Consider the following 8,313-nt stretch of genomic DNA (forward strand, 5'->3'; position numbering starts at 1 on the left):
CAGCACTTTGGGAGGCCAAGGCGGGCAGATCGCCTGAGGTCAGGAGTACCAGACCAGCTTGACCAACATGGAGAAACCCTGTCTCTATTTAAAAAAAAAAATTTAAAAAAAGAGGGCCGGGCGTGGTGGCTCAAGCCTATAATCCCAGGACTTTGGGAGGCCGAGGCAGGTGGATCATGAGGTCAAGAGATCGAGACCATCCTGGTCAACATGGTGAATCCCCGTCTCTACTAAAAATACAAAAAATTAGCTGGGCATGGTGGCGCGTGCCTGTAATCCCAGCTAGTCAGGAGGCTGAGGCAGAAGAATTGCCTGAACCCAGGAGGCGGTTGCGGTGAGCCAAGATCATGCCATTCTACTCTAGCCTGAGGGACAGAGTGAGACCCCATCTAAAAAAAAAAAAAATGCGTGTAATAACCTGTACATAAATGTTTACGACAGCTTTATTTGCAGTAGTCAAAGACCAGCATCATCTCCAATGTCCTTTAACTGGTGAATCATTAAGCTGGTACATACAGATCATAAAATACTATTTTCACCAATAAAAAGGAATAACTATTTTTATTTTATTGAGATGGAGCCTGGCTCTGTCGCCCAGTCTGGAGTGCAGTAGTGGGATCTCGTTTCACTGCAACTTCTGCCTCCCAAGTTTAAGTGATTCTCCTGCCTCAGCCTCCCAAGTAAATGGGATTACAGATCCATGCCACCACACCCAGCTAATTTTTTGTATTTTTTTTTTTTTTTTGAGACAGAGTTTCGCTCTTGTTACCCAGGCTGGAGTGCAGTGGTGCGATCTCTGCTCACCGCAACCTCCGCGTCCTGGGTTCAGGCAATCCTCCTGCCTCAGCCTCCTGAGTTGCTGGGATTACAGGCACACGCCACCATGCCCAGCTAATGTTTTGTATTTCTAGTAGAGGCGGGGTTTTACCATGTTGGCCAGGCTAGTCTCAAACTCCTGACATTAAGTGATCCACCCGCGTTGGCCTCTCAAAGTGCTGGGATTACAGGCATGAGCCACCACACTCAGCCAGGAATGACCTACTGATATACACAACAACTTGGATAAATTTTCAGGAATTTATCCTGTGTGAAAAAAGACAATCCCAGGTTACATGGTGTAAAATTCCATTTATATAGTTCTTCTAAAACTTCAGAAGTAGAGGACAGATTAGTGTTTGCCAGAAAGATAGCGGGCAGGGGTGGGGATAGATCCAGTGGGAGGTGGAAGTTGTTATAAAAGGACAACACAAGGGATCCTTCTGATGTTGAAACTTTTCATTGTTTTGACTATGTTGGTAGGTACATTAACTTACACAGGTAAAAAATTATGTAGAACTTAATGCACACATACACAAATGAGTAAATTGGGGAAATCTAATAATAGTGGATTACTGAGCCAATGTCAATATCCTGATTAGGATATTCTTCTATAGTTTTGCAAAATGTTACCTTTGGTTGAAGCTGAGTCAAGCATATGAGGGATTTCTTTGTACTATTATTATTATTATGATTTTTCAAGACAGGGTTTCACCATGTTGGCCAGGCTGGTCTCCAACTCCTGACCTCAGGTGATCCACCCACCTCAGCCTCCCAAAGTGCTGGGATTAGAAGCGTGAACCACCTCGCTCAGCCTGTACTACTGCTACTATTATTATTATTGTTATTGTTTTGAGCCAGGGGCTTGCTCTGTCCTCCAGGCTAGAATGCCCTGGTGCCAACATGGCTCACTGCAGCCTTAGCCTCCTGGACTCAGGATTCTCCCACCTCAACCTCCTGAGTAGTTGGGACTACAGGTGTACACCACCACACTGGACTGATTTTTAAATTTTTTTGGAGATGGGATTTCACCATGCTGCCCAGAATGGTCTCGAATTCCTGGGCTCAAGCAATCTGCCTGCCTCAGCCCCTCAAAGTGCTACGATTACAGGCGTGAGCCAGCACACCCAGCCTGCATTATTTTACCACTGCATGTGAATCTGATTATCTCATTAAAAATTTCAATAAAAACGCAGGCAATACAATAGTTTAGAAAGTAAATACTAACAGTCTTCTCTCCATGCCTCACTCTAGAGAACTGCATTCCTTAGAGAGAATGTTAACACTAAAATATATTTTTTTCAGAATTGTTTTCTATACTTAAACATTTTTCTAAACAAAAGTGAGGCTGTGCTATTTATGTATCTCAGTAGCTTATTTCGTTCACGTTAAAAAAAAAAACCAGACATCTTTCCATAGCATTTAGGATTGCCAGATACAGCAAATAAAAATATGGGATGCGCATTTAAATTTGAAATGGCTGATCTTTTAGCATATGTATGTCCCTAATATGTTGCTATGTTATTTGGCAATACTAATGGGAGTATGCTTACCTAATTCTTTTGAAAAATAATTGCATAATATTCCACTGTGTAACATTTTGCCTTTGCCTAATGATGAGGGTGCTCTTTAGATCACAGAGTTCATCACCATTCTCATTAATATAGAGTCTCTTTTATATATATGTATACACACACAGATATATATATATATATATATTTTTTTTTTTTTTTTTGAGGTGGAGTATTGCTTTGTTGCTCAGGCTGGAGGGCAGTGGCGTGATCTTGGCTCAATGCAATCTCCGCCTCCCGAGTTCAAGTAATTCTCCCGCTTCAGCCTCCTGAGTAGCTAGGATTACAGGCGTGCCCCACCATGCCTGGCTAATTTTTGTATTTTTAGTAGAGATGGAGTTTCACCATGTTGGCCAGGCTGGTTTCAAACTCTTGGCCTCGCGATCTGCCTGCCTTGGCCCCCCAAAATGCTGGAATTACAGGTGTGAGCCGCTGTGCCCAGACCTTTTTTTTTTTTAAAGACACAATCTTGCTCTGTCACCAGGCTGGAGTGCAATGGTGAGATCTTGGCTCACTGCAACCTCCACCTCCCGAGTTTAAGCAATTCTTCTGCCTCAGCCTCCTGAGTAGCTGGGATTACAGGCATGTGCCCCATGCCAGGCTAATTTTTTGTATTTTAGTAGAGAAAGTGTTTCACCATATTGCGCAGACTGGTCTGGAACTCCTGAGCTCAGGCATTCCTCCCGCCTTGGCCTCCCCAAAGTGTCAAGATTACAGGTGTGTTTGCCAGGCATGGTGGCTCACACATGTAATCTCAGCACTTTGGGAGGCAGAGACAGGCAGACCACCTGAGGTCAGGAGTTCAAGATCAGCCTGGCCAACATGGTGAAACCCTGTCTTAAAAAAAAAAAAAAAAAGAAAAGATTACAGGTGTGAGCCATCACACCTGGCCAGGACTTTAAACTTTAATTGTTCAAACTTCTAGATTCAATTCAGCAAACACTGAGAACTACAGTGGAGAAAGCCTTGGCTTTGGATCCTTGGTTCTGCTTCTTACTAGATACCTAACCGCTTTTTATTTTTATTTATTTATTTTTTACTTTAATTTAGAGAAGGGTCTTGCTCTGTCACCTGGGCTATGGTGCAATGGCATGATCATAGCTCATTGCAGCCTTGAACTCCTGGGCTCAAGTAATCCTTCCACCTTAGTCTCCTGAGTAACTGGAACCACAGGTGTACACCACCACACCTAGCCAATACCTGTTGTCCTTCAGCCTTGGTTTCCTCACCCGTAAAATGGTAATAGAAATAGCTATTTTGCTGGGCATAGTGGCTCAGAGCTTTAATTCTAGCACTTTGGGAGGCCAAGGCAGGTAGATTACAAGGTCGGGAGGGCGAAACCAGCCTTGCCAACATAGCAAAACCCCATCTCTACTAAAAATACAAAAATTATTCAGGCACAGTGGCGCACACCTGTAGTCCCAGCTACTCAGGACGCTGAGGCAGGAGACTCACTTGAACCTGGGAGGCAGAGCCTGTGGTGAGCCAAGATCATGCCACTGTACTCCAGCCTGGGCAAGAGAGAGAGACTCCATCTCAAAAACAAAAACAAATCAAAGAAATAGCTATTTAACAAGATTAGAAATAATGTATTTTGGCCGGGCGTGGTGGCTCAAGCCTGTAATCCCAGCACTTTGGGAGGCCGAGGCGGGTGGATCACGAGGTCAAGAGATCGAAACCATCCTGGTCAACATAGTGAAACCCCGTCTCTACTAAAAATACAAAAAATTAGCTGGGCATGGTGGTGCATGCCTGTAATCCCAGCTACTCAGGAGGCTGAGGCAGGAGAATTGCCTGAACCCAGGAGGCGGAGGTTGCGGTGAGCCGAGATCGCGCCATTGCACTCCAGCCTGGGTAACATGAGTGAAACTCCGTCTCAAAAAAAAAAAAAAAAAAAAAAAAAAAAAAGAAATAATGTGTTTACAGCCCCCTAATCTAGTGTCTGGCAGAGAATGTAAACTTAAGAGAAAAGTCATTGTTTATTTATAGTAATAATAAGATTCTGCGGTGGGTACTAAGGGATAAACAGAGTTAAGATTCCTCAAATTTTTTGTTACTTTTTTTTTTTTTTGGAGACAGTATCTCGCTCTGTTGCTCAGGCTGGAGTGAAGTGGCACCATTTCAGCTTACTATAACCTCCACTTCACAGGCTCAAGCCATTCCCCCACCTCAGCCTCCCAAGTAGCTGGGACTACACCACACCTGGCTTACCTTTTTTCTTTTCTTTTTTTTTTTTTTTGAACCATATGAGACGGGGTTTTGCTCTTGTTACCCAGGCTGGAGTGCAATGGCGCGATCTCGGCTCACCGCTACCTCCGCCTCCTGGGTTCAGGCAATTCTCCTGCCTCAGCCTCCTGTGTAGCTGGGACTACAGGCACGCGCCACCATGCCCAGCTAATTTTTTTGTAGTTTTAGTAGAGACAGGGTTTCACCATGTTGACCAGGATGGTCTCGATCTCTTGACCTCGTGATCCACCCGCCTCGGCCTCCCAAAGTGCTGGGATTACAGGCTTGAGCCACCGCGCCCGGCCTTTTCTTTTCTTTTTTTGAGATGGAATTTCACTCTTGTTGCCCAGGCTGGCGTGCAAAGGCACAACCTCGGCTCACCACAACTTCCGCCTGCCGGGTTCAAGCAATTCTCCTGCCTCAGCCTCCCGAGTATCTGGGATTATAGGCATGCGCCACTATGCCGGGCTAATTTTGTATTTTTAGTAGAGACGGGGTTTCTCCATGTTGGTCAGGCTGGTCTCAAACTCCTGACCTCAGGTGATACACCCGCCTCGTCCTGCCAAAGTGTTGGGATTACAGGCGTGAGCCACCGCGACTGGCACTTTTTATTTTCATATAAAATGAAAATTTTTTTTTGAGGTGGAGTCTCGCTCTGTTGCACAGGCTGGAGTGCAGTGGCTTCATCTCGACTCATTGCAACCTCCACCTCCTGAGTTCAAGCGATTCTCCTGCCTCTGCCTCCCTAGTAGCTGGGACTACAGGCGCATATGCTAACATGCCTCGCTAAGTTTTGTATTTTTAGTAGAAACGGGATTTCACTATGTTGCACAGGCTAGTCTTGAGCTTCTGACCTCAAGCGATCCGCCCACCTCAGCCTCCCAAAATTCTGAGATTACAGGTGTGAGCCACCGCACCCAGCTATTTTTATATAATTTCAAACTTATTTGAAATCTGTGAGAATACAGCAAGGAATGTCCATATGCCCTTTACCCAGTTTGAGTAAGTCTACACTTTTTCCCATTCTCTCCATTTTTTCCTCTAACTTATATTCTGAACCATTTGAAAGTGAGTTGTTCGGTCAGGCATGATGGCTCATGCCTGTAATCCCAGGAGTTTGGGAGGCTAAGGCAGGAGGATCACGAGGTCAGGAGTTCAAGACTAGCCTGACCAACATGGTGAAACCCCATTTCTACAAAAAATACAAAAAATTAGGCGAGCATGGAGGCACATGCCTGTAATCCTAGCTACTCTGGAGGCTAAGGCATGAGAATCGCTTGAACCCAGGAGGCAGAGGTTGCAGTGAGCCAAGACCATGCCACTGCACTCCAGCCTGGGTGACAAAGCGAGACTTCATCTCAAAAAAAAAAAAAAAGAAAGAAAGTGAGTTGTTGGATGAGGCGCGATGGCACACACCTGTAATCCCAGCCTGGCCAACATGGTGAAACCCCATCTCTACTAAAAATATAAAAATTAGCTGGGTGTGGTACTGTGTTCCTGTAGTCCCAGCTGCTTGGGAGGCTGAGGCAGGAGAATTGCTTGAACCCAGGAGGCAGAGGTTGCCGTGAGCTGAGCTCACGCCACTGCACTCCAGCCTGGGCAAGAGAGTAAGATTCCATCTCAAAAAAAAAAAAAAAGAAAGAAAGCAAGCAAGAAGGCAAGCAGGTTGTTCCAGTCTGTGCAAAATAGCTAGACCCGGTCTCTACAAAAAATTTTAAAAATTAGCTGGGTATGGTGGCATGCACCTGTAGTCTCAGCTATTCAGGAGGCCAATGTGGGAGCATCACCTGAGCCCCGGAGTTTGAGGATGGCACTGGGTGACAGACAAATACTTTAGTGTCCTTTTCCAAGAACAAGAACTTTTTTTTTTTTTTTTTTTTAAGATGGAGTCTTGCTTTGTTGCCCAGGCTGGAGTGCAGTGGCAGGCTCTAGGCTCACTGCAACCTCCACCTCCAGGGCTCAAGCAATTCTCCTGCCTTAGCCTCCCGAGTAGCTAGGACTGTAGGCACATGCCAGCACGCCCAGATAATTTTTGTATTTTTAGTAGAGACAGGGTTTCACCATGTTGGTCAGGCTGGTCTTGAACTCCTCACCTCAGGTGATCCACTGGCCTCGGCCTCCCAAAGTGCTGGGATTACAGGAGTGAGCCATGGTTCCCGGCCTCGACTTTATATATAAGAAAAATCGGGCACGGTGCGGTGTCTCACGCCTGTAATCCCAGCACTTTGGGAGGCCGAGGCGGGTGGGTTCTCTGAGTTCAGGAGTTCAAGACCAGCCTGGTCAATATGGTGAAACCCCGTCTCTTAAAAAAAAAAAAAAAAAGAAAATCCACAGTTCAATTATCAAAATTTAACAAATTTTTGAAGTAGTTTCTGAATTCAAATCCCTAAAGTATTTTTAATAGCTTTTCACAGCTATTTGTTTTCCTAGCAGGACTGTGACCAAAACTCTAATTTTGTGTGGCTTCCCACTTGCCCTTGGATTGGATGTAAAATCAGGGTGTGGCTCGTAGCCCGAGGCTGACTAAACTGGAGGACTACAGAAGTCAAAGGGCATTGCACTGAATGGCCCCTGCAGAGACTGGACTGCAGCCTTTGTTTCCCGTTCCACTGATGACTCAGCCACATGTGGCACTGAGATTCACGGCATTCATTCTGCCACCAGAGAAGCACAGCTCTCACCCTGCCTTGGCAGGCCTGGCACACTCTTATGCTGGCCCAGCGGCTGCTCTTTCTTTGAAATGCAAATCCGTTCCTTTTCCTTTCCAGGTCAGCACCCCGCCCAGCTCTAGCCTGGCACACTAGGCCCTCTTACTGGGTCCCCAGCTTACCAGCTCGTCCTCTCCTGCCTTCCCCCATCCTGTGCTCCACCCAACTGGCCTTTCTCCATGGTGACTTGTGTCTTCTTGCCCCCTGCTTCTGCACAGGTAGTTTCCCCTGCCTGGGGGAATGCTCTTCTTCCCCTGTTGGATTTTTTTGTTATTTTCAAGGCCTGGCTCCAGTAGAAAATATTTTAATCCCCTGGTCAGAATTCATCGCTCCCCTCTGAGCTCTAAACAAGATAGCTGCCTGCACTTGTATTTAGCACTTCTATGTGGTCCTTCATTAGCGTTAGCCAACTCTAGTATGGGCCTGTCTATGGCTCTGGCTCCTCTGCCTGTGAGCTCCCTTGGGCAGAAACCATGTCTCTTTTCTTCATGTCTCTGGCATTGCCCTGAGGAGGGCCTGGCACAGGGTAGACATTGGTGACTGATGAAAGAATGAATAGCACAAATTACTCTGTGTGAGAGGGGCAGGCTTTTGAGTATAGGCGTGATGCATGGATGTGCACATAAATAGTTCAAAAAACTGTTGTGGGTTTTTTTGTTTTTTTTTTTGGAATAGAGAAAGGGTTTCACCATGTTGGTCAGGCTGGTCTTGAACTCCTAACCGGTGATCCACCTGCCTTGGCCTCCCAAAGTTCTGAGATTACAGGCATGAGCCACTGTGCCTGGCCTGTTGTGGGTTTTATATTCCTGGTAGATATGTTACATCTGGCTGGGTGTGGTGGCTCACGCCTGTAATCCCAGCACTTTGGGAGGCTGAGGCAGGTTGGATCACAAGGTTAGGGGTTTGAGACCAGCCTGGCCAACATGGTGAAACCCAGTCTCTACTAAAAAAAAATACAAAAATTGGCCGGGCATGGTGGTGTGCGCCTATAA

General features: G+C 46.0%; 1 protein-coding gene across 1 annotated transcript in view; it reads left to right on the top strand.

Annotated features, from left to right (window-relative positions):
* Window positions 1-6,698: 6,698 nt before the first annotated feature.
* The window catches only part of MELK (maternal embryonic leucine zipper kinase), a 97,526-nt gene continuing 95,911 nt past the window's right edge, over window positions 6,699-8,313 (top strand). The window contains exon 1 of the mRNA XM_032240079.1: window positions 6,699-6,711. The gene's annotated coding sequence lies outside the window, so the exon portion shown is untranslated. The remainder of the gene's footprint in view (window positions 6,712-8,313) is intronic.

Source organism: Sapajus apella, unplaced genomic scaffold, assembly GCF_009761245.1.
Source record: "Sapajus apella isolate SASKATOON/1434 unplaced genomic scaffold, GSC_monkey_1.0 scaffold46, whole genome shotgun sequence".
NCBI classification, from domain to species: Eukaryota; Metazoa; Chordata; class Mammalia; order Primates; family Cebidae; genus Sapajus; species Sapajus apella.